Consider the following 9661-nt stretch of genomic DNA (forward strand, 5'->3'; position numbering starts at 1 on the left):
AATAATCGTCTAATCGCAATTATTTGAGATATAATCGCAATTATTTTGTCATAATCGTTTACATGTTGAAAAATTTTCATATTATTTTCAAAAATAGAGGAAATAGCAGATGTACAAGCTGCGACGCGTTGTGAGCTTGTAGATCGTCTATTTCCACTATCAATGTTCTTTTTTAAGTATAAAGTTGTCAAATATGCCAGTAATTTCTTAGCATATTTAGGTTATGTGTCATATCTGCCATGTGCAACTTCAAAGCCTACAAGCCAAACAGAAATGCAATTGTCAACGACAAAAACACAATTAAATCGCTAATCGTAATTATTTGAGTGACTATTAATCGTTATGTAGAATGTCATTATCGGCACACACACACAGTACATGCTGCCAATTGAAACATCTGTCTAAAAACTTGCATGAGTTCACAACTCGCCCGCATGGTTTATTGAGGAACCTGTCCTGGACACAACATTGCAGTATGTGGCATACAGTTGTCTTCATGACCTTTGGTTTTTCACAATAACTGAATGAACGAACGAACAAACAAGTGAACGATCTAAGGAACAAACTAATACAGTCGGTCTGTTGGACAACAGCCTTTATTCAACACGTCTTGCTTTTGTTTGAGCACAGACAGCCTTCTCGGTGTACATTAGGTAATGCCTGCGGCGGCTCGCGGCGTTTCCCCTGTTGAACTCAAATTTAATTGACCCTGCATGCATTAGCAGGGCCATTATTGATCAGCCGCATGGAATTTAATACCGTGATATTGGTGTCCATGGAAAACAATATACTCCTGTGTCCTGTCTAAGTGCTCTTCTTCTCAGATGCAACCCGCACAGCCCCATGACTCTGCGGCAGTAGAAGAATAAAGGCTAGGCCTGCCCTCGAGGCATATTCACATTAGAGGGAGTGACAACATTAATAAATTGCGTTTAGGTCATATTATGATCACTGAACAGACGGCTGGTCTGGTCTCACCAAGTGCCATAGCACGCGATAGTTGTACAATCAATTGTCAAGAATGTGGTTAAGAATGTGTCTCTTGGTGGGGTTGGCGAAAGGGCTTTTCTGTGTGGAGTTTGCATGTTCTCCCCGTGTCTCCTAGGGTAAATACCCTCACAAAAACATGCAGTAATAATCCTGGCCTCCCAGGGAGCCTGATGGAGGGGAAAGGAACTGGTTGGAATACCGTGTTCCTTCCACGCGCTACATCCAACCGGGGAAGCTCCCCCTGTCAGGTGATAAGAAGCGGCCTGCTCACTCCTCATGCACTGAAGGAAGCATGAGCTCAGTTCGTGGCTCTCCCCAGGTTGGCCAGAGGGAGAGCAGTGCCCAGGATTACAGCGTAGGCTATAATAATTGGCACTGGGTGGAAAATGGGTTACAAAATTGTGGGATAAAAATGTAAAATAAAAAAGAATGTGTCTCTTAAAGCTGTCAAAGCACCAAGTACAATAAATGTACAGCAGTATGATAACTACGTGTGATGACTACAGTGACTTATGAACGTACGCTCACGGTGCAAGGACTGTAGGTGTCACATGCAACACAAAGGGAGAGCGCAAGGTGTAGCCTGCTATGGACAATACAGTACTCCTGGTAGATAAGACAGTATTATGTGTGCACTTGATGGATGAAGATCTGGTGAATATTAGTGCTACAGTATATGTATAGACTTCTAGACTCACAAGTCACTCTAAAGGCTTTGCTCAAATAGAAACTGAGGACATGTAAAAACGCGGGGGGAACATTTTAGGTGTTTTTAAAAAGTGCATTGCAGTACAAATCCAAAATCTTTAGGGTGGTTCACCATATTGAGGCGGTGACATTGTTTGTTTTCAAAGCATCGGCCATTCTCACCGCTGATCTTGCAACTACCTTGCATTTAGAAGTTATCAGACGTATTGGTAGACAGAGATCTCTGATCGTCTGGCAACGCAAGACTATATACAGTATACTGTACTAGGCTAACAGTGACATAAATACCTCCATGCCCGAGTCGTCGTCTTGCTGTATAATGATTCCGCAACGCAATAAGGTCGTGATGTGCAGTGCATTGTTAATATAGACGCCTATAAATACATACACAGCTACTGTGTTCACCCAGGCTCTATCTGGAGAAGCACTTATCTGATTATTTAGCTTCATGAGACAGCATCTAACAGACCGCCTTTATGAATCACGGTGCAAAGCGGAAATTAGTTTTTACCCCATAGGTGCTGTTAAAAGAGCATTGAATACCAAATTAGAAATTAACTAAATGTGAGGGGCATATCAGCCGTGGCGGTACCGCACAACGAGGCCCTAAAGTGGGATGAGAGGATTGCTGAAGATTCAGAGATAAATATTTGACTAAGATAATTAGTCCGGATTTATTCCCCCAAGTGAGACCTGATTATCATACAGTAGTTATCATTTTGATACACCGCATGCCTCTCACCTCCAGGGAAATATTGTCTGAAGCCAGGAGCTTTTCCCTTCAACTCAACATCGTGGTCAGAGGTGACTTTGCTTGGCTCAGTTGGCTGTGCTCCCCGACCCTGTAATTGGCAAGTTTGGCAACCTTCATTTAACGCTTTAGCACTGGAGGAGCCACAGAGGCCAGCGATGGGAGAGATAGCGGCGGAATGGGGCCACGCGAGCCACGATTGTTCCATTCATGAGATGGAAGGACACGGATGCTGGAAGGGGACGGGTGAAATTCAGCCTGTGTCTGGTGCTACTGTATACCGTCAAGACGTGTCCTAAAATTGTACAGAGAAAGAGAGGTAGAGAGAGAAAGAGGCAGAGAGAGAGAGAGAGCGCTGAAACAGCCTCTTTATAATTGGGGCTGAGTCAGCATTTGAGTTATTAGGGCCTTGCCCCAAGGGATCATTGCCATTCATTATTATGACGTATTGGAGAGAGGACAATCCGTCAGTATTATACAGTTATGCCCTGTGGGGCCAAAGCTAATTAGATGGACTAATAGCAAAAACCTGTGATTGTGACGGACTGACTGGTCACACACCGCTGTGGCACGCACATCCAGAAATCCAGGCTTCAATGTGAGAGTGAATGAAGCAGCAAGCAAGGTGGGACTAGCGGTCCCATCCTAATTTACAGTACACTTTAAGACAGAATAAGACATAATAAAGCCACAATAAGAAATAATGTGTTGGTAATTAGAACTAATATGTTTTATTAGACAGAAACAAAGACAGAATAGCGGAAAGAGCGGATACATTCTCTGGCACCGGCACCTGCCGCGGAACTACCGCGGCAGGTACCGCCGCACAACCGGCAGTTCGAACGACAGTCCCGGCAGTAGGACCGGCGGCAGGTCCCGTCGCGGTGGTGGCTGCCGCGGCAGTTACCAGCGATGTTGGTCCTACCTACAGTTCCGTGCGGCGGCAGCCGGTCCTATCGCCGGGCGATGCAGCACAACTGATGGTTAAACTGCCGGTCGGCAGGTGCCGGTGCCAGAGAATGTATTCGCTCTTTCTGCTATTCTGTCTTCGTTTCTGTCTAATAAAACATATTAGTTCTAATTACCAACACATTATTTCTTATTATGGCTTTATTATGTCTTATTCTGTCTTAAAGTGTACTGTAAATTAGGATGGCACCGGACTAGCACAAGACTTTTTGTGCAAAGCTTTAACCCCACACAATGCGAAAGTAATACAATGTAGTGCCAGAAAAAAGTCTGTAAATCTGTTTTTGTATTTTTTATAAATGTAGCAAAAGTGTTGAAATTATGTTATTTATATTTACTTTATTCAAACTTCCTAAATCTTATTGTTGTTCATATTATGATGATGACTATGACGATGATAACCACAATAGCAGTGGTTTATAAGTAAATAAGTACATTTACTTTAGTACTGTACAATGTTGAGGTATAACTTCTAGTCCACTACATCTCAGAGTCAAATATTGTACTTTTACTCCACTACAGTTATTTGAAAACTTTAGTTACTATTTACTTTGTAGATTTTGATTATTATTACAAAACATGCACTTACCACTTTGACCCTATTTAAACTTCTATTTGAAAATAGCCGATCTACAAGCTCATAGCGTGCCACGATGCGTTGTGAGCTTGTAGAGGGGCTATTTTCAAAATACTTTTACACAATTTAGACGGGACATTCTTCATAACTAGTACTCTGTACTTTAAGTACATTTTGGTGCCAAGACTTTTGTACTTTTTACTCAAGCACATTTTGATTTCATGACTTTTACTTGTAACAGAGTATTTCCATATTGCAGTATTGAACTTTTACTTGTAAGTAAAACATTTTAGTACTTTTTCCACCACTGCACAATAGTGAGAAAAGTACAAGAATTTCACTGCCTGCATTGTTGCAACAGCTGTACTGTGAAAGAAATGGTGAGCTCAACACTGCGGTGAGATCGATAACAAAAACATCATTACAAGAAACAGAAACACATTAAAACATAATTATAAATGGCCTCCTTCGAGCCCACATGACCTAGGATGTGGAGCAAAGGTCAAGACCTTACAGGATCTTACTGTGTAGTTTAAGAATGAGGTAGCAATGCGGTTAATTATATGACCCAGCACCATCAACCTCTGTGATTTCCCTTGGTGGCTGTATTTCTGCTATGTTGGGCAAAGTACTCAAGCCCATTACTCGAGTCAAGGTATATAGACACCCCTGGTCAAATATTGCTCAACTACAAGCTTGCTATTAATAATCCTCAAGTATTCAAAAGTATTTTCTTTTTAGAGTCAAATGCATTGCTGTATTAAAATAGATATTTTACGAAAAAGAACATTTTAAGATGTTCTAGATTAGAATGTTTCATGGCGTTACGTTGTTTGCTTGTAGATCAGCTATGTTCCACTATATTTGAAATAGAGCTTATGTGGTTGATTGATAATGTACTTTTATCTTTCCTTCAAATGTAGTGGAGTCAAAAGTACAATATTTGTCTTTGAAATGTGGTGAAGTGAAAGTCATAGTCCCCTAAAGTAAAGATCATTTCTTTTTCTTTTTTTTACTAAAGTTAATTAGTACTTTGTTACTGCCCACCGCTGAAAATCTGTATTACAGTGAGGCATTTTCTGCTGATCCTGGCCCATGAGAGCAGCTGTGGTGTGCATCAGACTGTGCTGTATTCATTAAATAAACCCAGCACTGCCTTAATCCACTCGCTACTTGCCAACTCATTCATGAATGCAGACAGAAGAGTGGACAGTGGCTTTCTGAGAACGCTGGACTGATGACTCTAATAAGGGCCCACTTGAAAATCTCAAAAGTGTTCGCGGCCCTTCCATTTGACTTAACACGACAGCCGATAGGCTGGACAGATGGGTGGTCAGGTCAGTTTGTGCACATGCACACATAGACGACATCAAAGGGGGCTTGAGCCCCTGCCCTTTTACCCGTCTGTAAAAAGTGCCCTCTCCAGACCATGAATGCAGTTATCACTATGGTGAAAGAAATGCCCTCTTTGCATGCCATACCTGAAGACAGCGTTCAAGACAATTGCCTTGTCCAAACTCTCCTGAACTTGAATGCAGCGTCTTATGTTGAAAGCAGGCCTGGAATTTCATCATTTTAGGGGCAAGGCCACTTGGCCTTTGGTGTTGTCAATTTTTTGAGGGCACAAAGGCCAAATGCTAGGGCAGGAAGGCCATCAAATAAAACAAGATTTTAGTCCATTGAAAGAATTTAAGGGTTAGGGATGATAACATAATCTGCAGTATAATAGATAAATGATGGTATTTATAATCTGATCCATGCTCAGCCCTGCACCAATCAAAGTTACTGGATTTGTTTAAAGATGGGGACTCGAATCTCAACAAAGACACCGGTTTTCTACATGACAAGAAAGAGACACCGGTGTCTACTGTCTACATACATACTGTATTGACAAGAAAGAGACAGAGTAGAAAGTGGTACAGTTAGCCTGGGCATTAAGGCCACTGTGGCCTCAAGTCATTCCATTGGCTTGAGGGGCACAAGGCCAAACTGAGGGGCAACGGCAGCCATGGCCTTCATGGCCTCCCTGAAATTCCTGCCCTGGTTGAAAGAATTGCCCTCTCTGTGTAGAAATCCATGCCGTACGTCACATCTCCAGTATGCGCTTGATTATGCTTAGTTTAGTGTGGTCTAAACCACCGAAAATAGCCAACCTCCCAAGCTCAGCACGACGCGTTGTGAGCTTGGAAGTCTACTATTTTCAATATTTTCACCGAAAGGCTCTTTTAGGAATTTCAGCCCCTGCCTCTCTAACATTCTCTGCACATCCCTGGGTCAGTTAAGCACCTAAACCCCAGCATTCCCCAGGCCACAACAACAGAAAACAGAAAGGACACTTAGTATAGAGCCCTTCAGGGACTCTGGTCAGCCATATGGGCTTTACATGGTTAAGTGGTCAAAGCCACAGGTCACTGTGGAGCCCAACAGATGCCAGATTTTTGGGGCTGATTGGGTCCTACTGTTAGACCACCACATTCTGATGTTTTGACAATATTCTATTGCACATAATATTGTAAAAAAAAGTATATGGAAATACAGTATATATTTGAGAACATTTAACCCATTTAGGCCTAGAATTATTGAATGATTTAACCAGTGAAAAATAGCAGATATACAAGCTCACAGCACGGCACCGAGTGCCGCGCTGCGAGCTTGTAGATCTGCTATTTTTGAAAAAAGTCATGAAAATGTGTGCAAATCTTTGACTAAATATATTTTCAATGTGAACGTTTGTAACTAAAATTTTGCTTCTGGGGGGTCCCTGGAACGAAATATTTTGAGATGGGGGTCCGTGGCCAAATAAATATCATCTTGGGGGTCCTTCACATGAACCTCTGACATAGTAGTCTCTCAAGAACAGACTAACTGAGCTCCATTTGAGTGAAAAGGACCTTTTCTTTAACGATGGCCGGCCAGATTGCATACATAGAAACATCGTTTTTTATCTACTATAACATTATACAGTTTGACAAAAAATGTCATACCCAAAATGAAAACAGGGAAGGCAGGTTGACAGTGGTTAAAATCAGAACACATCCGCTGCATAATTGCAGATACCGGTGTCAGCATAAAAGTTAAATAATGGTCGACATAATATGAATGAATTAATGAATTAATTCCAGATCAGATGATCAGTCACTTGCTCTCTCCATCTGATTGGGGCTATTTAAATCTCACTTGAGTGAGACAGAGAGAAAGCTGGAGAATGTGACATGCGCATAAAAGTGAGAAAGCGAGAGGCAGAGAGGAGGATAAAGAATTAAGGACCAGATAAAATGTTTACATCAGGGGTCTTCAACGTTTTCAGGCCAAGGACCCCTTAGTTGAAAAAGAGATGAAGCAGGGACCCCCACAACCTTTTCATAGATTCCATATAGTTTCATTGTTTGACAGCACAATCATCCATTGTATTTTGGATTCATGTCAATTAATGTTTTCAGATATTTAAAGTTGTACCATGTAACTTTTTTTATAAAACAAATCTTAAAATTGTCCTAACTGTTAAATCGCTAAAGTTTTAGAACACCCACTCCGTTATTTTCAGCTTCTGAAGCCTTCTCTTTATATGTTTTCTATGATCCTGGCCGTGGACCGGATTTCGCGCCAAAATGACGTAATCTGCATCATCTGTATACGTTGTGTATACGTTGCCCAATCACATCGCCGATCATGCACACATGGTACACTACCGGTCAATCACAGCTTATCTGCTCTGGTCTCCAGGAAGCGCCTCCGCTTGGCTACAGTGTTTACCATGGTGAAGGATTTTAACCTCTTAATCCACAAATCCTGGCCAGAAAATTACGTTCTACCATGCGTTCTACCCCTCCACGGATTACTATCGGTCGCGGTGGTTTGCGGCGCCGCTCCGGTGGTCCGCGGCGGTGGTCCGCGACGACTCCGGCCGAAAAACGGCCGAAAAAAGCAATACCGCTACTGACCACTAGTTGAACTTACACAGTATAGCTTTAACCACTTGAACCGTGAATTACTTAATAAACTTGACTTTTCACTCTGTACTTAGTCTGCTTGTTTCCCCCCCTCTACACCAAAGCTCTGCGAGGTGTTGTGAGCTTGTAGATCTGCTATTTTTGTCTAAAGCTCTCAGAATATGGACACTATTGGGTTCAAGTGGTTAATATAAAAAGAAGTTTCTATCACACAAAGATTTGGAGGACCCCCTGTATTAACGCTGAGGACCCCCCTAGGAGTCCCGGACCCCCTGTTGAAGACACCTGGTTTACACAAAAAGAGGAGAAATATCAATACTGTATGGGAAGCACGAGTGGGGGATACATTATGTCGTCCCCCCCCCCCAGCCTAAGCATTGACTTTAGTCACTTCCAGTGACCTCATCCAGGGCTCAGCTTGCATCAGGGTCACAACATGATCGACACAATGAGGATTGTTGATGAAACAAAGATGGTAATGATGATGATGAGAGTTATGATAATTATCATGATAATGACGTTATTGGAATCGGATTTTACGATGCCAATAGAAAGCAAAAGACTAATAATCCTGCTGATTCCTTTGTCAAGAAAAAAAAGAAAAAAAAAAAAGAAAAAAATAATATCCACACCACTGCTGCCAGCGGAGATTGCTTTTTGAAGGAGTTATATCCTCACTTAAACCGGGCTCCATCCCTCCATTCATTTTTTCCCCCCCCGTTTAGCTTAATCTGCTTGGTTTGTGGAGCAATTTCGGCGGGGAAAGCCCGGCCTGGGCCCCCTAATCCAGCGATCATTCCGGGGCAAATGGCTGCTTGCGCCCAGAAAGGACCCTCATCTGCCCCTGCTCATCAACGCCTGCCTGAGCTAGCCAGTTATATTTGGCTAGCAATCACAGCTGTGGTGGGGAGCCAGGTACAGTAGATGACTCCCTAATCTAAAAGATCACACAGGCGAATGACCACGGACAGTTCACCACTTCAACCCCATGGTTGACTGGAATCCCTCAGAGCTTGTCGGTCTGCTATCCAGGGGTGTCGCACCAAATTCTGGGCCCTGGGTACTTTAACTATTGAAAAATAGCAGATCTACAAGCTCACAGCGCGGCACCGAGGGTGCCGCGCTGCGAGCTTGTAGATCTGCTATTTTTGAAAAATCTTGAAAATGTGTGCAAGTCTTTGAACATTTCAAATCCTTCTAAGGTTTTTTTTGAAAAAACCTATGTTTCTAAAGATGTCAGTGGTGCTCAAACCTTTTCATGTGAAGGACCCCCAAAATGATATGTATTTGGCCACGGATTCCCCCATCTCGAAATATTTAGTTCCATGGACCCCCCAGAAGCAAAATTTGAGTCACAAATCTTTGCTTAAAAATATATTCAAAGATTTGCACACATTTTCAAAAACAGCAGATCTACAAGCTCGCAATGAGATTGTATATCTACTATTTTTCAATAGTTAAAGCATAAAATAATGAAGGCCCCTCCACCTTGGGCCATAGTAACTCAGTCCCACTTTTCCCCCCCTTGTGACGCCCCTGCTGCTATGTTCTGCAAGAGATTTCCCCATAATACGAATGCTGGGGTTTAAGTGGTTGAGCCCTATTTTATGCGTGATTGTGTTGTGCAGCAAATATAGCACATCTACAAGGCGACAAACTCACAACAACGCATTGCAATGAGTCATGCGATTATTGCCTATTTACCTATTTATTTTA

This window comes from Nannobrachium achirus, assembly GCF_963921795.1.
Source record: "Nannobrachium achirus genome assembly, chromosome: 24".
Classification (NCBI taxonomy): Eukaryota; Metazoa; Chordata; class Actinopteri; order Myctophiformes; family Myctophidae; genus Nannobrachium; species Nannobrachium achirus.